This window comes from Oryzias latipes, chromosome 4 (genome assembly GCF_053564925.1).
Source record: "Oryzias latipes strain Hd-rR chromosome 4, Olatipes_Hd-rR_3.1".
In the NCBI taxonomy this organism is placed as follows: Eukaryota; Metazoa; Chordata; class Actinopteri; order Beloniformes; family Adrianichthyidae; genus Oryzias; species Oryzias latipes.
This window is the reverse complement of record NC_136240.1, coordinates 28,523,956-28,529,356: the sequence shown is the minus strand read 5'-3', so window position 1 is coordinate 28,529,356 and position 5,401 is coordinate 28,523,956. Positions and strand designations below refer to the sequence as shown.

General features: G+C 40.0%; 1 long non-coding RNA gene across 1 annotated transcript; it reads left to right on the top strand.

The window, feature by feature from the left end:
- Positions 1-605: 605 nt before the first annotated feature.
- LOC110014972 (uncharacterized) lies at positions 606-4,350 on the top strand. The gene is made up of 2 exons (XR_002290017.3): positions 606-3,561; positions 4,218-4,350. It is a non-coding gene; the product is annotated as an uncharacterized LOC110014972 (long non-coding RNA).
- The last annotated feature ends 1,051 nt before the right edge of the window (positions 4,351-5,401 follow it).

Here is a 5,401-nt window from a genome sequence, read left to right as displayed (position 1 = left end):
TATATTTACTTTGGTGATTCAAATGTGGAAAAAAAGAGGAGAGCATCAACAGACATTAGCGGTAAATTCAGATTGAAGGAGGACAGACAATTTGGGCCAACCTGTTGTTCTGTTATTCTCTTTTTTTAAAAAAAAACTGATTTGAACGACTTCTTTTGTTTTCTGGTCATAATCATCTTGGAAGGAAATGATAATTCAATTCAATTCAATTTTATTTGTATAGCCCAAAATCACAACAACAGTCGTCTCGATGGGCTTCGAAGTAAAACATGAAATCAGAAGGATCACGAATACAAAGAGTTCAATAGAAAAATACTAAAATGAACTAACAAACTGACTAAGCTATACTGGCATCCGTGCCCTTAGACCCCCCTTCGCGGTAAGGAAAAACTCCCAAAAAAACCGGATTCCGGAAAAAACGAAGAAACCTCAGGGGTGCCCACATGAAGGAGGGATCCTCCCCCAGGACGGACAAGCGATTTACCAGAACTCTTAGAGAAGAATTAACTTATCTAAATCTACAACTACATATATAAAAGTCCAGCAGACGAGCTTCATCCAGCCGTGGTTGTGGGGACAGTCAAAGGCGCGAGTCGAGCCGGGACAGGAACCACAGCCAGGTGTAGGAGCAGGAGCAGAGACGAGGTACTCGGTCAGGCACAGAGCAGAGACGAGCCAGAGATGAGCCAGAGGCAGGATCCACAGCCAGGTGTAGGAGCAGGAGCAAAGGCGAGGTAAACGGTCAGGAACTGGAGCACGGATGAGCCAACTGGAGTCTGGAAGCACTCCCACTCCCCAGGAGGGGAGAGGAAAAGAGGGACAATACATGAATCGCACTGCACCAAACAGAGGCATGGAGAACTAAATGATAAATTATGATCAAGAATAGAGGAGAGGAAGGGTAGAAGTAAAAAAGGAAAGAGGACAGAACCCCAGTGTACCATAGTTACCCCAGCTTCAACTTCTAGCAGCCTTTTAAAAGAAATAGTTATTATTAAGTTTAATTTAAACAAACTAACATTAAGTTAAATAATCTCTGAATACTAACTAGTCTGACAATAAGCCTGTCCAAAGAGGAATGTTTTCAGTCTAGCTTTGAATGTAGAAACTGAGTCGGCCTCTCTTATATGAGCTGGGAGTTTATTACATAAGACAGGGGCTTGGTGGCTAAACGCTCTACCTCCAACCGTACTTTTACTAATTCTAGGAACCACAAGCAGTCCTGCATTTTGCGAGCGAAGTGTTCTGATTGGTTGGTAAGGGACTATGAGGTCCTTAATATAGGACGGGGCCATTCCATGTAAGGCCTTATAGGTTAACAGGAGGATCTTGAACTTAATTCTAGAATCAACTGGGAGCCAATGGAGCGAAACTAACACAGGAGTGATGTGATCTCTTCTGCTAGTTCCTGCTAACAATCTAGCTGCTGCGTTCTGAACAAGCTGGAGACTTCTTAAGGAACTCTTAGGACATGCTGCTAACAAGGAGTTACAGTAATCCAGCCTCGACGTAACAAATGCATGGATGAGTTTTTCAGCATCACTCTTAGAAAGTATATTTCTGATCTTAGCAATATTCCGCAGGTGAAAAAAGGCAGTTCTACATGCCTGAGATATGTGAGCCTTAAATGATAATTGCTTTCGTATGGCATGAGGGGCTAAAGGCTGTTGGGAGATAAAAGCTCTGTGTCCAAGTACAGTTCTGTGTCCTCATGCAGCTGTGTTCTCATGCAGTTCTTTGTGCTCAACAATCTCTATCCCCAGACACCTCTCTATGTTTGTGCTTCCTTTAGTCCTCAACAACCATTTGTGTCCTTGTGTGCACCTATTCTGTGTGCAATTCTGTGGCTTTGTGCAGCTCTATAATTTAATGCAGGTGTGTGTTTTTGAAGTTTAGCATCTTTGTACAGATGTTTCTGTGCAGCTTAATTCTTTGTGAAACTCGATGTTTAGGTACAGATGTGTTTTTGTGCAGCTCTGTATCTCTGTGATGCTCCATGTCTTTGTGCAGCTCGGTATCTTTGTGATGCTCCATGTCTTTGTGCAGCTCTGAATTTCTACAGTGACGTGCTTGCGGCAGTGTTTCTTGGTGCAGTTGTGTGTTTATAATGCAGCACCATTTCTTTGATTCCAGCTCTTTGTTCTGTTTCAGGTCTATGTTTTTGTGCAGCTCTGTTTCTTTGTTTAGCCAAAATGAACTATAAATAGCTACACAATTCAGATACTTGATTTAATGTAGAGGTTTTTGTGATTTAGTCACTGGCAGAGGTCTTACCCAATCAAAACACAAAGTGTTAACCCCAACGTAAACCCTGTAAAACAGATTAACAGAACATCTTTTCTACATACTATTGGCCACAAACATTCATCTTGACTTTGAAACATTTCCTTCCCCTTTAGTTCTTACAGAAGAATGCTTTCTGCTCCTTTCTGCTTCTTTCTCTGCAGCAATCTCAGCTGTACTGAGCTCTTCAACATTTATCATCGGGTGGGAGCCAAAGGAACAGAGGACAGCTGTGAACTCAACCTGACAAAGTCTAATATCTCTGCTTGTGAGCTTCAGTGTCTCACTTTCCTGTCCAGTTCTCACTAAAGCTTGTGTTTGGTCATATATTAATATTAACATGATTTTCTTTCCGGTCAACTGAACTCAACGGCATTGAGTATTTCACGTGACCCCTTGTCATCAAATTTTAATGACCCATAAATGTATTTACTCACTGGAAATTTAAGTAAGTTTTTAAAAAAAGTCTTGTTAATGCAGACTTTATTTGTTTTGTTGTGTTTTCAAAAATGTTTCTTAGATGCACATTACCCATATGGGGCAATGCATTGTTATTTTTCTTTTTCCTGGGTACATGAGGGGCGAAACAAATAAAAGTAAAAAGTGAACACCGGTCCTATAAAGAGATTTTAGGATGGATCACTTTTATTTGGCTGCGCTGAAATGCATTGAAAAGGGACAGAAATCGGTTGGGCCCTGCATAAAATTTCTTAAGCTATTCACACCGGCCTTGAAGTGACCACTTTTGAAGAAAAGTCTATGTAAACGCACGTATATCTGCGTTTCGGGAACTGCATTGAAAACTTTGTGTTCAAGTGTGGCTACACAAGTTCTCACGATCGTTTTGGGGTTTTACATGCAAAACACAAAGCCATTTGTTGGAATAAAGCTGGAGCGGGTTTTGTACAGCTTTGACATGTCGCACCAAGCCTCTTCCAATGGAAGGCACATGAGGTAGTATCGAGTAGCAACTGTCCTGTGTGAACACCATATATGCAAAAAGCACATGCCCGTTGTGAAGGTAGCAGTACAAGAAAACAACTGTTTTTAATATGTGCACTGGCCATGCTTTTCACTGGAGAAGAAAGTAAACCACGCATTTCAAAACCACCACATATTTTTGTTGGCTGCATGTAGCTCACATGACCCTAACCCTTCAAAAAAACTCAGCTTAACAACATGAGCTCCTCATCTCAGTAACTTTAACACACTTCAGTCACTATCAGAGCAGTTCTTTCTTGTCTTTACAAAGGATGGATACTCTCTCAGAACATTCTGGTAAGTTGAGTTTGACTGGACTCATCTACTTTCAGTTAGAGCAGCCTTTTTTTATTTGCACACATCTGCCAATGCAATCATTTAGCAAGTCACTCTGGGCATTCTTTCAATCCAACAAGTAGTCATTAAAAATGATTAATAATAGATGAATTAATATGACAAAAAAAGTAGAAAAACTTTTCTTGCCAAAAGTGTTAATGAGATTTCATGGAAGCAGCCACTTTGAAATGACCAAGAAAAGCCCGTCTACTACCCCATACAAAAACTCTTCTACTGCCCCTAGTGGAATGATGATGACAATGAACTACAGGACAGAACACACGGGCCAAGTTAAATACAATGGATTTTAAAGGAAAGTTTTGATCATGCTAATGAGATAGGGATTTCAGAACTGAATGTAGCAAATATAATACAAGCACAGATTTTAGGTAGAAGTGAATGACTTTTAGTGAAATGAAGACAGCAGAAGATGACTGTGATCAGTATCCGAATATCACTTGTCAATGAATATACCTGTGTGTTTCACTACATTTAACAGGCCTCAGAGAAAGTGGTTCAGCAGATGACTATTGGACTGAGCTCACTGAATAAACATAAACATTTTGATCAGTGTTTCACTTGCAGAGATTGACCTTAATTCTGTATTTACTTTCCAGCTTTACTTGGATTGGTGTCTGTGCAGAAAGAAAAACTGGAAATAACATCCAAGACTGAAAATGTCCATTATAAATAAGGAAAATTGGTGGCGACTAAAACACCTAAATAAAGTAATAAATTGCTTTAAAAATGTATCGTCTGTGGTCCCGCTTTGTGTTTTGTCTTTTGAAGTCCTTTTTAAAGTTTTCAACACGTTCAGGGTCATCTGAAAAATATTTGTTGTATTCCAGTTTTATTCAGTAGCATTGGCTATTGCTGTTTTTCAAGGTTTATTTCCTTCCTGCCTCATTTCCCCATAGCTTCATGTCCTTATTTCCAGTCAGCATTTTCCTCTCCCTGCTTCATTTACTTGCTTCTTTTTCCATTCTTCTCTTTCCCTTGGGCTTTGTTTTCCGACTATATTGTTCTAAATTGTATTTCTTGAGCCAACAGTTACTCAGTTATCACCACCTTCCCTCACCGTCTCTATTTAGCCTTTGACTGAATTGTTCTGTATATCATGCACCAAAAAAACTTAAATTAGTACAATAAACTGGCAAACCATTTGGTATGTCGAGTATGGAGCTTCCATAAAGAGCATCCTCAGTGATTCTACAAGGTAGATTCAATGATGAAACCGTTTGACTAGAATTGAAATTTTTTTAACCATATTTTTGCTTCATGCTGAGGCGTATGTTTTGGCCCTCCGCCTGCACCAGTGTTGAACATTTTAAACCTGAAAATCTAAGAAGCTGGTTTGTTTCTTCTTATTTGTTTATTGATGGTCATAGCCAAGCAGCGAAGCTACAATTTAAGGAAGCAGTGCCACAGTAAAAAAACTCTTAACATTAGGAACAATTCCTTTGTTAGTTTTTCCTGTCGTTTTTTCAGTAAAAAAAAAAACAGTTCCATGGGGATCATAAAACCTTATTTGATAAGCTGATATTCAGTTTCAAGTCCCATATTCCTCTTCTCCCAGAGAGCCTCCTAGATTTATTTGGAGCTTTTCTTCTGTTCACTGTTGAGCGCTCGAGCCAAACAGAAGCAGCTCTTCGTCTTTGCTGGAGCACACAGCCTTTGGTCTCCTAGGCAACAAGCCAGGTTTCCCGGGGTAACAATCTCTGAAGCCCATTGGTGGGAGAATGAGGAGCTCCCTGCAGCATTCCCATAGCAACCGGCTCAGAGAAAGGATGGGATATTTTCT